Source organism: Nerophis lumbriciformis, linkage group LG37, assembly GCF_033978685.3.
Source record: "Nerophis lumbriciformis linkage group LG37, RoL_Nlum_v2.1, whole genome shotgun sequence".
Classification (NCBI taxonomy): Eukaryota; Metazoa; Chordata; class Actinopteri; order Syngnathiformes; family Syngnathidae; genus Nerophis; species Nerophis lumbriciformis.
In genome coordinates this window covers 19,471,539-19,489,876 of record NC_084584.2, presented here as the reverse complement: position 1 = coordinate 19,489,876, position 18,338 = coordinate 19,471,539, and the positions used below count along the sequence as shown (strand labels likewise).

The window sequence follows — 18,338 nt, the reverse complement described above, 5'->3', positions numbered from 1 at the left end:
ATTTGCATGCATGCATGCATATATTGCATATATATATCCATATCCATTCATCCATTTTCTACCGCTTGTCCCTTTTGGGGTCGCGGGGGGTGCTGGAGCCTGCATTCGGGTGGAAGGCGGTGTACACCCTGGACAAGTCGCCACCTCATCACAGGGCCAACACAGATTGACAGACAACATTCACGTATACTGTATACATACATACATACATATACATATACATATACATATATATATATATATATATATATATATATACATATATATATATACACACACACACACACACACACACACACACACACACACACACACACACACACACACACACACACACACACATACATACATACATACATACATACATACATATATATATATATATATATATATATATATATATATATATATATACATACATATCAGTGACGTGCAGTCACTAGAGGCAGGTGAGGCGGGGCCTCACCTGCCATCATGGAAAGAAAAAAAAATGTAAAAAGAAAAAAATGTTATTAAATTGTTATATGTATCCAGTGATTATACTATAAAGTTATTTTCCATTTAACTTCACCAGTTTTAGATTATTTTTATTCAAAATCGCTGAATTTTCACATTTGCCGTTCAAATACTGAGAAGAGACGGTGCGGTGAACAGCAGCCAGTTGAGGCACGTCACTCAGTTGTGCCTCACCATGGATTGCGGACTCGGCTAACTGCTGGCCTGCTGTGCAGTGAGACCGTATTACTATATGAACTATATTATACATTTCCATAGTTTAGTTAGCTGAGGTATATAATGTACAGTGTATTTTGTAAACAACTGTATGTGTGTAACGTATTTCTTGTGCTGAGCGATCATAAAACGGCTGCAAAAGACGCACTGGCTGAGGCTCCAGTAATCCCGCCTCCTGCACCCCCGCCGTAAAATGAAACCCCTGACGGGAGTGTTATATCAACTAAAGCCCACACTTAAACTTTCCACGTGCAAGATTGAATCTATTTAAAAAAGTTATTTTATAAGAAGCCAAAAAGTGCAAAAACAATAATGTTCGTGTTGGAGGAGTTGTGAATGACTGCAGGGCTACAACTATAGGTACACCTGCAGACTGCAGGTGTACCTAATTCACAACTCCTCCAACACGAACATTATTGTTTTTGCACTTTCTGGCTTCTTATTAAATAACTTTTGTAACCTATTTTTATGGGCTTTCCTCTTTGTGATGTTAAGTTCCTGTTATGCGCTGTTATACAGTATATGCCTTGAGCTCTTATTTTGAAGGCGCTAAGAGCGGAAGTGATGACACGTTGGAGTGGAGCGCAGGTTTTTGAAAGAATGTAAATAAAGTGGTCCTCGTGTAAACTTGAGCCTCCGTGTTTGTTATTTTGTAGTTTCATACAGTATAGGCGAAATTTATAAACCCTCGGTTACACTTTTTTAAATAGATTCAATCTTGCACGTGGAAAGTTTAAGTGAGGGCTTTAGTTGATATAACACTCCCGTCGGGGGGTGCATTAATCCAGCACAACAGCGGCGCATGGACTTCATTTATAAGTAAAGGTAAGACCAAAATAAAGTTTTTTTTAAATTAAATGTGCTTTTTTGTGTGCTACAGTTTGTATGTGTAAAGTTAAAGTTAAGTTAAAGTACCAATGATTGTCACACACACTAGGTGTAATGAAATTTGTCCTCTGCATTTGACCCATCCCTTGATCACCCCCTGGGAGGTGAGGGGAGCAGTGGGCAGCAGCGGCGCCGCGCCCGGGAATAATTTTTGGTGATTTAACCCCAATTCCAACCCTTGATGCTGAGTGCCAAGCAGGGAAGAAACCTGGTTTGAGCTTTTAAACATAACCCGTTAACTGCTGCCAATCAAATGGTGAATAAGATACTCTTTAGGGTTCATATGTTTGCAAATCTGACTGTGATGAAGTCAGTGCCTCACCAGCCATCAACCTCACCGCACCTCACTGATACATACTGTATATATACATATACATACATACATACATACATACATACATATATATATATATATACATACATACATATATATATATACATACATACATATATATATATATATATATATATATATATATATATACATATATATATATATATATATATATATATATATATATATATATATATATATATATATATATATATATATATGTCTTAATAAGGTTATCCAAAAAATAGTGCTCGATACCGTAGTAGAGCGCAATATATGTATGTGTGGGGAAAAAAAATCACAATGAAATAGATGAAATAGTCTTGTGATTTTTTTTCCCCCACACATACATATATATATATATATATATATATATATATATATATATATATATATATATGTCTTAATAAGGTTATCCAAAAAATAGTGCTCGATACCGTTGTAGAGCGCAATATATGTATGTGTGGGAAAAAAAAAAGGAAAAAAAAATCACAAGACTACTTCATCTCTACAGGCCTGTTTCATGAGGGGTTCCCTCAATCATCAGGAGATTTTAATGGGAGCATTCACATACCATGGTTTATATAGGGCACAGAGTGGGTGGGTACATGCTGGCGTAGGGGCGTCGTGATTGGCTCATGTGTTACCTAGGAGGTGTTTCCGTCTGTGGCGGCATGCTGATACAATTTCGCTGCGCTTGTTGAGGGATGACAGGTCTGGACGGTATATAATAAACAGTTTTTCTTTCAAGCATAGGTTGCATCTTTTATTACCACTATTGTAAGGTGTGCTGGATGCAAGAATTTGCCATGTTATTGAATATTCAACATTATTGTCTTTGAGGTCCCAAATGTGTTTGCTGAGTTCTGTGGTATTCCGCAGGTTTTGGTTCCTGAAAGAAGCCTTGTGATTGTTCCATCTGGTTTTAAACTCCCTCCGTTAATCCTACATATGTGTCGGATGTGTTAATGTCCTTGCGTGTTACCTTAGATTGGTAAACAACTGATGTTTGTAAGCACCCCCCGTTGAGAGGGCAATCAGGTTTCTTGCGGCAGTTGCAGCCTTTGTTGGTTTTGGGGTCGCTCTGTCCGGGGGCCGACGGCTCATTTGCAATTGTTTTGTTGTGGTTTGAGATCATTTGTCGTATATTGTTCATACAGCTGTAGCTCAATTTAATGTTGTTCTTGTTGAATACTTTTCTTAGGGTGTTGCCTTTGGGGAAGTGTTTGTCAATCAGACTGAGGAATTTGTGGCCAATGTTAGTTGAGACGTTTTTGCTGTATGGGGGGTTGTACCAGATGATGTTGTTTCGTTTTCTGTTCTTTTTTGGTTGGTTTCCTGGCGTGGGTTCATAGGTGAGGGTGAAATTGTATCCGCTTTCATCAAGGGCTTTTTGGTACGGGGGGGTTGCTTGGTCAAATTCAGCTTTGCTAGATGACAGCATCGATAGCCTTTTATTAATTCCGGTAGGTATTCTTTTCGTGGTGGTGGGTGGGTGGTTGCTGTCATGGTGCACGTATTGGAGTGTTGTGTTGGATTTCGTGAATGGTTGGTAGCTGTTATTTCTCAGGTTGAAAGTGACGTCGAGGAAGTTGACGGTTTGCTTGTTGGCTTCGATCGTGATCCGTAGGCCGTTCTCTTTGAAAATTTGGCATATGCGCTTCTTGGTATTCTCGCTGCTCCTTGGCGAGGCGCGACACACTGCCAGTCCGTCATCACGGTAAATACCATGGTTCAGGTTGAGGCTAGCAAGCTGGGAGAGGAGGAAACTCCCAACGAGTTCACACGTTTCTGCTCCGTCAAAACTTCCCATAGTGACGTCAAATGTTGAGTTGTTCTTTTTTTGCCATGGTGTGCTGTTGTGGATGAGTATGGAGTTTTTTGCGTGGATGATGATGTTTCTTTCGTTGCCTGTGATTGAGTCGTAGTCTGAGGCGAAGTCTAGTGCTTGAGTCAGTAGGTCTTGCGTGATGGAAGGGTAAAATTCTTCGATATCGAAGGAGATAAAGTTGTGCTGTTGTTTGTCTTGGATGTTGTTGAACCATTTGATTACTGCTGCTGTATTTCTCCATTGGTTGAGTGGTGTTTTGTCCTTGATTTTTGTGTTGACTCTGTCCAGGATTATTTTGCTGATTTTTCCTATTTCAGATTTAGTTGGGTTTATTAGTCGGCATGTTGGGTTATTTGCGAAGTTGGGTTTGTGGTCCTTCAATGTGATGAAGGCTTCCTTGTTGGCTGTGGCATCCACCCTGTCCTCAATGTCCAGTTCAGCCGCGATCCTTTTATTTTCCAGGTGGATGTTCTGTAAAGTGTTGGGTTGTGCTTTGTTGCATGATTTGGTGATGCTTCTGTCCAGTAAGGTGTTATGTTCTGGTATGTCCATTCTGTAGAAGTTTGTGGTTTTATCGGCAGCTATGATGAGGTTGTTTACTTTCTTGATGCGCTCCTTGTCATTTTTCAGCTTGGTGAGGAGTGGGTTGCGGACTGGCTTGAATTTGACTGATTGTATCATTTTGAGCATGTCGTTCTCAAAATCCTTTAGTTCCTCAACTGTGGGTGGGTTCTTGGTAGATTTGAATCCGTAAGTTTTCTTTTGCGTTCCTTTTGTTTCAGGGTGGAGGAAAAAATGTGCTTTCCACCGCATCCTTCTTAGGAAGTGTTCCGTCTTTTCTATGAGCCTTAGCCTGTAGTCATTCTGCGCGGGTATGGGAATGTTCTTCGTGGAGTAGTCGATGTTGAATTTTTCCATTTCTGATCGTCGTACAGTGCTCAACAAATGTCAATTTGGAGCGGAATATATGTCTTAATAAGGTTATCCAAAAAATAGTGCTCGATACCGTAGTAGAGCGCAATATATGTATGTGTGGGAAAAAAAAATCACAAGACTACTTCATCTCTACAGGCCTGTTTCATGAGGGGTTCCCTCAATCATCAGGAGATTTTAATGGGAGCATTCACATACCATGGTTTATATAGGGCACAGAGTGGGTGGGTACAGGCTGGCGTAGGGGCGTCGTGATTGGCTCATGTGTTACCTAGGAGGTGTTTCCGTCTGTGGCGGCATGCTGATACAATTTCGCTGCGCTTGTTGAGGGATGACAGGTCTGGACGGTATATAATAAACAGTTTTTCTTTCAAGCATAGGTTGCATATATATATATGTATATATATATATATATATATATATATATATACATATATATACACAGTAGCGATCAAAAATTTACATACACTTGTAAAGAACATAATGTCATGGCTGTTTTAAGTTTCGAATACTTTTTACATCTCTTATTTTTTTGTGATAGAGTGATTGGAGCACATATTTGTTGGTCACAAAAAACATTCGTGAAGTTTGGTTCTTTTATGAATTTATTATGGATCTACTGAAAATGTGACCAAATCTGCTGGCTCAAATGTATACATACAGCAATGTTGGGTGTACCAACAGGACAATGACCCCAAACACACATCAAAAGTGGTCAAGGAAAGGCTAAATCAGGCTAGAATAAAGGTTTTAGAATGGCCTTTCCAAAGTCCTGACGTAAACGTGTGGGCAATGCTGAAGAAACAAGTCCATGTCAGAAAACCAACACATTTAGCTGAACTGCACCAATTTTGTCAAGAGGAGTGGTCAAAAACTCAACCAGAAGCTTGCCAGAAGCTTGTGGATGGCTACCAAAAGTGCCTTATTGCAGTGAAACTTGCCAAGGAACATGTAACCAAATATTAACATTGCTGTATGTATACTTTTGACCCAGCAGATTTGGTCACATTTTCAGTAAACCCATAATAAAGTCATAAAAGAACCCATTTATGTTTTTTAAGTTATGTACATGTAGATGCTGTATCGGGACAGATCCATTAAGAGTTTGAGCAGAAATATGTAGTGTAGGAATTAACTGTACGCAATAAAACATTAACAAAATGATGTGTCGCATGAATGGTTTTTGAAATAACACCTTTGTGACATGAAAAAAACACAATAAATGTAAAAAAAACATGGTGTTTACTTTTTGATATTGATATAAAACTCAAAGCAGTTTGGCTAATAAAGTAATAAACAAGCTTTGTTCTTCTCCAACAACGCCTCCTAGTGGTTCAGTACAACACTTTGGCCAACAAAAATAAAGAGTGACAACTCGCACATCGCATACACAATCTTCACAGCTTGTGTTAAATTCGATGAGATGACAAAACATTTTAGCTAGTATTGATGTTATTTGAACACTGATACAGGTTGCAATTAAATAAAGGACAAGTGATCATCCCAGTAAACAAATTAAAGACTTTATAAACAAGTTGTGACAACGTTCACGACACATCGCCTGCTGCATGTTTCCTCACGTCATTAACTCTCAGTCACAACAGCTGATGGACGCTGTATTGAGAAAATAAAAGCAACATCAAATAGTTTTCTCCTTCGCTGTATACTTTGTGCGTCTGTCTCCAATATTGTTCCACACCTGTCGCCATCTAAACACAGCAGTGCGCTCTCAAATGCACACTGAGAAGCGAGGGAAAATTACTTTAAACGAAGCGCTTAGGTCCATTTACTTTGAGGGTAAATCTCCGGAGCAAAGTCTGTGTAGTTTGTCTGCCATGATTATCAAGCCAAACGACGCTAGTGTGCATGCGCCTGACTTCGTGTTGCCTAAAATGAATAAAATAAAATAAAATGGTATTACTAACCATCGGGAATTTTATCGCAAATTATCATTATACCGTTTATCATTTCTTCCTCGTACATTAACAAGTAAAAAGTCAAGTTTGGTCACGGCATGTTGTTCCCGTAGATGTTTTTTGAAAATGTTTTAGGGCATTACAGCAAGTCACAAGTGCGGTCACGGCTTTTGCCGCGGTTGCCCTGGTTAAATTTGAGCCCTGTATATTTGCCCTATGACAGAGAGAGGAATAAATGCCCCAACCTTGGTGGTACTATTGGGCAGCACAGCTGAGAACGTTGCAATTTTATTTCACAGGAAAAGATGCCCATGTAGTCTTGGTTGACAAGACTGCAGCATCGTGTGGACAACAGGGGCGGTACCTCTGGATTGGCAGACCGAGGTGGTGGTTCCTCTCCGTTGTGGTGAAGAAGGAGCTGGTCGATCTACGTTCCCATCCTCACCTATGGTCATGAGCTTTGGGTTCTGACTGAAAGGACAAGATCACGGGTACAAGCGGCCAAAATGAGTTTCCTCCGCCGGGTGGCAGGGCTCTCCCTTAGAGATAGGGTGAGAAGCTCTGTCATCCGAGGGGAGCTCAAAGTAAAGCCGTTGCTCCTCCACATCGAGAGGAGCAAGATTAGGTGGTTCGGGCATCTGGTCAGAATGCCACCCGATCGCCTCCCTAGGGAGGGGTTTAGGGCACGTCCGACCGGTAGGAGGCCACGGGGAAGACCCAGGACACGTTGGGAAGACTATGTCTCCCGGCTGGCCTGGGAACGCCTCGGGATCCCCCGGGAAGAGTTGGACGAAGTGGCTGGGGAGAGGGAAGTATGGGCTTCCCTGCTTAGGCTGCTGCCCCCGCGACCCGACCTCGGATAAGCGGAAGAAGATGGATGGATGGATGGAAGATGCCCATGTATGTTTTCTCAGTATTCTCAACCATGCATGAATTCACTATTAACACACATTTTCACTCTTGAACAGTCAATATATATATTACACTTTAAACTTGCTTTGACCTTACTTTGAAGTTGTTCATTTCACATTACAACATCACACAATATTGTCACTAACTTGACTCAAACATTTCTCCCTCTTTTTTTATTTTATTATTTTTTTTTTTTAATGCTACACCTACATCACTAGACCGTAACAAGATAAAAGTCTATGTCATCACATAGTCTGCCTGACATGACAAAACAGTACATGGAAAAATATCAAGAGACCAGGAATTGGCAGATTGCTGTCAGAACTATCAACAACCCTTCCTTTAGAAAAAAAATACATATATGATAAACGAATCAATGAAACCTTTTCCATCAGGTTTGGAACCCCTTTGTCTTATATGAGTCTGAAAAAGATTTGTCAAATGTGTTGGAACCTGATGGGAACGTCTAAGCTAAAGCCCTCCAGTAGAAAGACTCTTGAAAACGGACAACAATTGAGCAAGATCCTGACCCAACCTAACCTGTTGGTAGCGGGGGTGTATTTTGTAGCGTCCCGGAAGAGTTAGTGCTGCAATGGATTCTGGGTATTTGTTCTGTTGTATTTATGTTGTGTTACGGTGCAGATGTTCTCCCAAAATGCGTTTGTCATTCTTGTTTGGTGTGGGTTCACAGTGTGGCGTATATTTCTAACAGTGTAAAAGTTTTTTATACTGACACCCTCAGTGTAACCTGTATCGCTGTTGATGAAGTATGCGTTGCATTCAGTCGTGTGTGCATACAGAAGCCGCACATATCTTGTGACTGGGTCTGAACGATGTTAGAATGGATGAAAATTGGACGTGACGATAGCTCGTAGAGACGTTAAAGGCAGTGCATTTAAGGTACGCCCCCAAGACTGTGGTTCGGGTGGACTACGAGATATAATGACTGATGAACACCTTTGTTCGATAATGAAGGTTGCCTCAGCTCAAAGCCTGAGTCCCGACATTAATGAACAAGCATCCAAGAAAAGATGCCAGGTATCTGTCTTGGGCACATCAGATTAGATCAGTGTGTTGCAAACTTAGCAGTTTAAAGTCCTGAATGGTTGGTTTATTCACTGTTATTTTATTTTCTAATTTATTAGCCTGTGGAAAAAGTTAATGTTGATATTTACCTCAGAAGGCTGCAAATAGAAAAGAGGCATTCATTTTTTATTTAAATTGTATTTGATATGCCATTGATATTTTTTAATTATTATTATTATTATTTGAAACTCGATTTTGCATGTCACTATAAAGTTTTATAAGCCTTGCTTGTTCAATATTCAATGCAAAACTTGTTTGGGTCCCTATTAAAAGGTTAATTTGTTCAACCTTGGCCCGCGGCTTTGTTCAGTTTTAAATTTTGGCCCACTCTGTATTTGAGTTTGACACCCCTGCTCTAACGTCACCGCAGCGGACTGATCTACCGCGGGGGATGTCCAGGTTGGCAAAAAAAACGTTCAAGTTTAGGAGTAGAACATTGAGCAGATGAGTATGTCGTGTCGGAGAGCGGGGATACTTCACTAGCTATTTACATCTGGCAACGCACCAGACGATACAGGAAATACAAATGATGTAGTCAATATCTATTGCCAATTGTCGAGGCCTTCTCATGCAGAGTAGAAAGGGGTGGCCTCGTAATCCACAAATGTGGCCTTTCCGTGGTCGCCCACCTCTCCAGCTGCAGTAGAGATCGATACGTCGCCGCCATTGAAGCATAGAGAGGCTATGCACAAAACAAACAGAATGCTGGAACAGCAACACTTACAAAGAATGTGGAGCATAGTCGGCTTCCACAACGGAGAGCATCTGTAAACGATCATATAAACGATCATCACACAAAGTGCCGACAACGAAGGTAGCAAAAGACTCAACTTAAATAGTCCTGATTGCCAACAGCAAACAGGTGCGTGAAAGTGCTCCGGGACAGAAGTGACGCGGCCACAGGAAAACACAAACAAAACCGGTAGAGCCAGCAAAAAAAAAGCCCAAGACAGGAACTAAAACACTTGACACAGGAGAACACTAGCAAACTCAAAAAAGGGCACAGCCTGGTGTAACCAACGGTGACAGAATACCTCAACAAAATATTCCAGACGTTTTAGTAAAAACGAGAGCCAGCTCCAGCTCGTGGTGCCCAAGGCGAGACTTAAAACCAGGGGAGACAGGGCCTTCTCTGTGGTCGGCCCTAAGCTCTGGAACACTCTGCCCCTCCATGTTCAAACTGCTCCCACAGTGCAGTGTTGGTCTCTTCTTAAGACCCACTTATATTTTCTGGCTTTTAACACTACGTGAGTTGTGCCGTCCTGTGTTTTTAAATTTTTAATTTTAAAAAGTTTTAATTGGTTTTACCCTTTAAAATCATTTTTAATCATATTTATTTGTATATTGGTTTTATATTTATTTATTTTGTTTATATTCAGTCATTGGTGGAGCTAAGGATAGAATTTGAATCTTGGTTTCATTGTTTTTGTGCAGCACTTTAGAAACATTTTTGTTGTTTAAATGTGCTATATACATAAATAAAGTGGATTGGATCGGATCACCATCTTTGTTGCAGTTTTTAGCACTTCCATAGTGAGTCTACTGACAGTTTTTGTCGGCAGACGTTTTTGGCGGCGTATTTGGACCCCAGAGTAGAGATTCAGGCAAAAGTCAAAATACAAACAGACTTATTATTTACATAGGGAGCAGTGAATAAACTCAAAAGTCCAAAAAATTAACATAAAGTTTGAGAAAAACAAGATATGAAAAAGAGGGCAAAGCCATTGAACAAATTGGTAAAAAGTCAGAAATAAAAACTCACTTGATAAGACAGGCAAAAAAGTCAACACAGGCTAGGGAACCACAGCAGACATGACAGAGGAACAATCCGGGACCAGTCTTTTTCTTCATGTTTTACGGCGGTTGGCATCCAACTTAATGGTGCATTACCGCCACCTCCTGCGGAGTGTGGGTCAGACAGTAGTGAATACATCCCCATTTCACAAAGAACTTGAAATGAACAAAAACAATACAACTAAATACCTATCTAACCCTTTACCCACACTCACCTGCTCTCTTTTAATCCACATATCCCTTATATCCCAAAATATAACCCTGTGGGCTTCAAAAACTCTAATAGTGCCCTCATTTTTCAAGTACCGTATTTTCCGCACTATTAGCCGCACCTAAAAACCACAAATTTACTCAAAAGCTGACAGTGCGGCTTTTAACCCGGTGCGCTTTATATATGGATTAATATTACGATTCATTTTCATAAAGTTTCGATCTCGCAACTTCGGTAAACAGCCGCCATCTTTTTTCCCGGTAGAACAGGAAGCGCTTCTTCTTCTACGCAAGCAACCGCCAAGGTAAGCACCCGCCCCCATAGAACAGGAAGCGCTTCTTCTTCTACTGTAAGCAACCACCCACCCGCGTAGAAGAAGAAAAAGCGCGTGGATATCACCGTACGTTTCATTTCCTTTGTGTGTTTACATCTGTAAAGACCACAAAATGGCTCCTACTAAGCGACAAGGATCCGGTTCATGAAAAGACGCAATCTCTCCATCCGCACACGGATTACTATTTCACAGCAACTGATATTCCTGTGAATCGCACCGTGGATACAACGGGAGCACGTACGGTGAATATTCGCACCACAGGGAATGAGAAGTCATCCTTCACTGTGGTTCTAGCTTGCCATGCTAATGGCCAGAAACTTCCACCCATGGTGATATTCAAAAGGAAGACCTTGCCAAAAGAGACCTTTCCAGCCGGCGTCATCATAAAAGCTAACTCGAAGGGATGGATGAAGAAAAGATGAGCGAGTGGTTAAGGTAAGTTTAAGTTTACGCGAAGAGGCCGGGTGGCTTTTTTCACGCAGCTCTGTCCATGTTGATATACGTATGTTTGTGATTGCACATTTGCGTACATTTTGGGAGTGAACAGAGTTGTTAGAACGCTGGTTTTTAATATATTATTAAAGTTTGACTGACCTATCTGACTGTTTTTTTGACATTCCTTTAGCGCAGTTAGATGCGGCTTACAACACCGGGCGGCTTATAGGTGGACAAAGTTTTGAAATATGCCGTTCATTGAAGGCGCGGCTTTTAACCCAGGGCGCCTTATGGTGCGGAAAATACGGTACCAATGATTGTCACACACACACTAGGTGTGGCGAAATTATTCTCTGCATTTGACCCATCACCCTTGATCAGCCCCTGGGAGGTGAGGGGAGCAGTGGGCAGCAGAGGTGGCCGCGCCCGGGAATCATTTTTGGTGATTTAATCCCCAATTCCAACCCTTGATGCTGAGTGCCAAGCAGGGAGGTAACAGGTCCCATTTTTATAGTTTTTGGTATGACTCGGCCTGGGTTTGAACTCAAAACCTACCGATCACTGTTCCCCTAGCATTCAAGAAAGCGGTTATTCATCCTCTGCTCAAAAGACCTAACCTCGATCCTGACCTCATGGTAAACTACCGACCGGTGTCCCACCTTCCCTTTATTTCGAAAATCCTCGAAAAAATTGTCGCACAGCAGCTAAATGAACACTTAGTGTCTAACAATCTCTGTGAACCTTTTCAATCCGGTTTCAGGGCAAATCACTCTACGGAGACAGCCCTCGCAAAAATGACTAATGATCTACTGCTAACGATGGATTCTGATGCGTCATCTATGTTGCTGCTTCTTGATCTTAGCGCTGCTTTCGATACCGTCGATCATAATATTTTATTAGAGCGTATCAAAACACGTTTTGGTATGTCAGACTTAGCTTTGTCGTGGTTTAACTCTTATCTTACTGACAGGATGCAATGCGTCTCCCATAATAATGTGACCTCGGACTATGTTAAGGTAACGTGCGGAGTTCCTCAGGGTTCGGTTCTTGGCCCTGAACTCTGTAGTATTTACATGCTGCCGCTAGGCGACACCATACGCAAATACGGTGTTAGCTTTCATTGTTATGCTGATGACACCCAACTCTACATGCCCCTAAAGCTGACCAACACGCCGGATTGTAGTCAGCTGGAGGCGTGTCTTAATGAAATTAAACAATGGATGTCCGCTAACTTCTTGCAACTCAACGCCAAGAAAACAGAAATGCTGATTATCGGTCCTGCTAAACACCGACATTTATTTAATAATACCACCTTAACATTTGACAACCAAACAATTACACAAGGCGAATCAGTAAAGAATCTGGGTATTATCTTCGACCCAACTCTCTCGTTTGAATCACACATTAAGAGTGTTACTAAAACGGCCTTCTTCCATCTCCGTAATATCGCTAAAATTCGTTCTATTTTATCCACTAGCGACGCTGAGATCATTATTCATGCGTTCGTTACGTCTCGTCTCGACTACTGTAACGTATTATTTTCGGGTCTCCCTATGTCTAGCATTAAAAAATTACAGTTGGTACAAAATGCGGCTGCTAGACTTTTGACAAGAACAAGAAAGTTTGATCATATTACGCCTATACTGGCTCACCTGCACTGGCTTCCTGTGCACTTAAGATGGGACTTTAAGGTTTTACTACTTACGTATAAAATACTACACGGTCTAGCTCCGTCCTATCTTGTCGATTGCATTGTACCATATGTCCCGGCAAGAAATCTGCGTTCAAAGAACTCCGGCTTATTAGTGATTCCCAGAGCCCAAAAAAAGTCTGCGGGCTATAGAGCGTTTTCTATTCGGGCTCCAGTACTATGGAATGCCCTCCCGGTAACAATTAGAGATGCTACCTCAGTAGAAGCATTTAAGTCCCATCTTAAAACTCATTTGTATACTCTAGCCTTTAAATAGCCCCCCTGTTAGACTAGTTGATCTGCCGTTTCTTTTCTTTTCTCCTCTGCTCCATGGCCACCGGGCACAGGTCCGGTGGCCATGGATGAAGTGCTGGCTGTCCAGAGTCGGGACCCGGGGTGGACCGCTCGCCTGTGCATCGGCTGGGAACATCTCTGCGCTGCTGACCCGTCTCCGCTCGGGATGGTGTCCTGCTGGCCCCACTATGGACTGGACTCTTACTATTATGTTGGATCCACTATGGACTGGACTCTCACAATATTATGTCAGACCCACTCGACATCCATTGCTTTCGGTCTCCCCTAGAGGGGGGGGGGTTACCCACATATGCGGTCCTCTCCAAGGTTTCTCATAGTCATTCACATCGACGTCCCACTGGGGTGAGTTTTTCCTTGCCCGTATGTGGGCTTTGTACCGAGGATGTCGTTGTGGCTTGTGCAGCCCTTTGAGACACTTGTGATTTAGGGCTATATAAATAAAGATTGATTGATTGATCTCAGCTAACTTGTTTCCTATCCCTCATATTTAACACACCAGCTATTTTTAATTCATTAATACCTATCTGTTAGTTCCCTCTTCAACTGATATTTACTAATTAGTACACGTTTTACAGACTCCTCTTCCTGATATCTCTCACACAGTTTGATGTTTGCCTATTATTTTCAATGTTTTATTTAACATACAGTGCCCTATCCCTAATCTTGTCACTAGAATTTTTCCCTCCTTATTGCACTTCCACCCCTTTCCATTTGCCTATAAATGTCTTCCTTTGACTTCTCTTTCCCACCTCTCTTGCCATTCTTTAACACATTTCCTCTTTCACATTTCACCTCTGTCTTGCTCCTATTTTCTATATTTTCTTTTCTTAACGCTTTCTTTGCTTACTCATCTGCTTTTAATTTCACCTCACACCTTCATGCGCACGCAAAAACTGAACCTTACGCTTCTGATTTGTTATGTTTGTGCCTGTTTACAACACTTCCCATAAAATATTCTGAAGTCGGTTTGAGTTAAATGATATTAAACTTGTTAGAACAGAAGCTGAATCAGTACAAATCAACACGTTATCCTTCTTAGTTAGCTCCAGCCACTTCAATGCCACCATTTCCGCCATGTACACGACTAGTTTGTCTGACGTCCTGCTGTTCATCCCGATTCCTTTCGTTGGCAGGGCTACCCCAAACCTAGTCACACCCGTCTCTGGTTGTTTTGCCCCATCTGTATACACCAATGTGAAATTGCCATATTTATTTATTATGTGCTTATTGAATTGTGAAGTGAAGTGAATTATATTTATATAGCGCTTTTCTCTTGTGACTCTAAGCGCTTTTACATAGTGAAACCCAATATCTAAGTTACATTTAAACCAGGTTGGGTGGCACTCGGAGCAGGTGGGTAAAGTGTCTTGCCCAAGGACACAACAGCAGAGACTAGGATGGTGGAAGCGGGAATCGAACCTGGAACCCTCAAGTTGCTGGCACGGCCACTCTACCAACCGAGCTATACCGCCCCACGAACTATGACTGTGTTGCAGGCTGAAGCAAATCTTTGTTGACAGAAATGTTGAAATGTAATATCTATTCTACACATTTTTATAACTTTGAAAAACATTAGTAAAACTTCTCAGAGGGTGAGATAACTCCTGGAAATGACTGTCTTAGAATGGCCAAAGGTATATATGTGTGTGCCCAAGTTAAAGGAAATGACAGGCTGTCTTCTTGTAATTATTATTTATTAAAATTTTTGCAAACTGGGTAACGTTTGCTGTGGTCTGGAACATGGCACACTATCAGAAATGCAGCCAATATTATGTACAGATAATGTGTCAACTCATGAGAAATGGAAAAATAAACTAAATACACAAGAGGACATAAGTAAAGGAAATTAAATCAACTCAAATAGACCTACAAACAAGGCATAATGATGCATGTTAGCATCGTTTAGCTTGCAGTCATGCAGTGACCAAATATGCCTGATTAGCACTCCAACAAGCCAATAACATCAACAAAGCTCACCTTTGTGCATTCACGCACAGTATAAAACATTTGGTGGACAAAATGAGACAAAAGGAGTGGCATAAAACACGTCTTTCTGTGGCAGAATCTGAAAGAGTTGTACATGTAAACAAACTGTTGAGTCACAGTCCACACAATGGTGAGTTCAAGGACCGCTGAAATTAGTAGGACAAAACGGTGTTCGCCAAATAATCTCATAAGTGAAGCATAAACACAAACCTATTAAACAGTGGGCTTTCTAACATTTAGGAAGGTTTGTGTCTTGTTTGTTCTCCTACAGAAACCCTATTACAAAAAAAAACAATTTTTTCACCCCATTTTTTTCCCATTTCTATACATTTTTGAAAAAGCTCCATGGAGCCACCAGGGCACCACTAAAGAGCCGCATGTGGCTCTAGAGCCGCGGGTTGCTAACCCCCGCCTTAGGACATGACATGTGTCAATAGCAAAATATTATTTTGAATCACTAAGATGTTGTTTAAGGTTGATTTTAGCTTTTTAAAGGGTACTTCAACACGTAAACATATACTGTATGTATGTATTTATCGGTATAAAACACGTTAACAGCACAGTACGTACTTTATTATCAAATATGTAACTATTATGAGCATTTAGGGTACTTCAAAACATAAACAGTACAGTACTGTATGTACTTCATTATCATATGTAACTCTTGAATTAATATATCCAAACACTTGATTAATATTATGTGCATGAACAAACAGTTAATATCGTATGTAGCTTCTAAACATGAAGGTTTTAGCACATTAACATTGGATCAGTAACAGTCCTTCACGATCCCATTGATACTATAGAAATGGCCAACTCTTGCCATTTTTCGGACACAGTAAAGGGTTGAATAATTTAGAACACATATCCTTACGATACCCACAACTATAAGTGTTTGTCCTACAAGTAGTTAGTAATCAGTTGTGGACAGAAGAAGCACGGCGGCAGGAATACATTTTTGACACAATATCAGTTTTTGGCGCAACACTGACAGCAGCAAATAGATTTGACTTACACTTGTGTCAATGTCAGAATCGGTGACTCCCCTGCTGATGGCAAAATAGCAGTAATAATTAAATGGGCGCCGTTCACTATCTCCCAGATATTACATGTTAAAGCCACACATATTGGTTTTGGCGGTGACTTCTTCCTCCCGCAAGGAAAAGCATCTGATTGGCTCTCATTAATAACTAACCCCCAGCCTTTTTCAATGTCGCCATATAAGAGCTGTGTTTGGATATATTCGGAATTTGTCCCACCCATCGACAAGACGAAAATAAGTATGATTGGATGTTGTTTCTGTCAACTTCTTTGTCTTGTATTCATACTTTTACTAACATGTCAGTTACTTATTTTATCGTCTTAGTCAATGTGCCTTTGTTTTGATTACTGATAATGTTATTTTATGAATAAATAAAATAAAAATGAACACTATATCAAATATGTATTTACACTAAACCAAAATCAAACATGAGGAAAAAAACCTCCACTTTCAGTATTAAACCTGTGGTCTTAAAAGGGAACTGCACTTTTTTTTTTTTTGAATTTTGCCTTTCGTTCACAATCATAATGCAAGACATGACGGATGTTTTTTTTTTTTAATGCATTCTAAATATTAAATAAACGTAAATAAAAGTCTGCTTACAGCGTAGCCAATGGGAGCACCATTATTCCGCCCATAAAATCTGCTAACCATTCAAAAAGCGCCAAATTACATTTCGTGACTTGAATATTTACCAAGTATTAGTGATATTGTTAATATAAACGCTAACACAAACTATTTATAGGGGTGCCGTGATACGTCGGTCATCCGTTAGTTTTATGGGCGGAATAGTTGAGCTCCCATTGGCTCAGCTGTAAGCCGACTTTTAATTACGTTTAGCTAAAATTTAGAATGCATTTAAAAAATCCATCCGTCATGTCCTTTTATGATGATCGTGGAAAAAAAAGCAGTTCCCCTTTCAGATATCCCATTAGAGCTTTGCGACATTCTTTAGTGTGTCCCCCTTCCCTAAAATTTCCTTTAAAAGGGGAACTGGACTTTTTGGGGAATTTTGCCTATCGTTATTAGTGATTCTTTTACAGATTGATACCTTAACTTCAGGAAAATATACTCCTGCCCCAACCTTCCCTGCTATCGGGTCCTTTGATCCGTCTGTATAAATATTTAGGACACCATAGATAGAATCTTGTGTTCACATACATTTCGACCATGGGCAATTTATCATAATCTTTTCACCCTTTCCTTCTCTCTATTAATTCAATGTCTACCCTTGGTCTTGGTAGTATCTCCCCACACTGAAACCGGGCTGTACTCCACTTTGTTCAAACCGAGGTCTGAGCTGCTGCACTTACAATGGTTCATTCAAAACCTGCACACTTTTCAGAATCAGAAGTACTTTATTACCGTATTTTTGGAGTATAAGTCGCACCGGCCGAAAATGCATAATAAAGAAGGAAAAAAACATAAGTTGCACTGGAGTATAAGTCGCATTTTTGGGGGAAATTTATTTGATAAAACCCAACACCAAGAATATAAATTTGAAAGGCAATTTAAAATAAAGAATAGTGAACAGGCTGAATAAGTGTACGTTATATGACTCATAAATAACCAACTGAGAACGTGCCTGGTATGTTAACGTAACATATTATGGTAAGAGTCATTCAAATAACTAACATATAGAACATGCTATACGTTTACCAAACAATCTGTCACTCCTAATCGCTAAATCCCATGAAATCTTATACGTCTAGTCTCTTTCGTGAAAGAGCTAAATATTATTTGATATTTTACGGTAATGTGTTAATAATTTCACACATAAGTCGCTCCTGAGTATAAGTCGCACCCCCGGCCAAAATATGAAAAAAACTGATTTATATTCCGAAAAATACGGTAATATCCGAAGGGAAATCAAGATTTTCAGCACAATCCCATTCAAGA

General features: G+C 40.5%; 1 protein-coding gene across 5 annotated transcripts in view; it reads right to left on the bottom strand.

The window, feature by feature from the left end:
* LOC133577355 (1-phosphatidylinositol phosphodiesterase-like) overlaps nucleotides 1-18,338 on the bottom strand; it is a 39,991-nt gene that overhangs the window by 15,625 nt on the left and 6,028 nt on the right. The window contains exon 1 of one of the 5 annotated variants that reach the window (XM_061931089.1): nucleotides 16,413-16,807. The exons of 3 other annotated variants lie outside the window; for them this stretch is intronic. The gene's annotated coding sequence lies outside the window, so the exon portion shown is untranslated. Of the gene's footprint in view, nucleotides 1-10,394; nucleotides 10,464-16,412; nucleotides 16,808-18,338 lie in introns of those variants that run through there. One more of the 5 variants, XM_061931085.1, reaches the window with a different exon arrangement.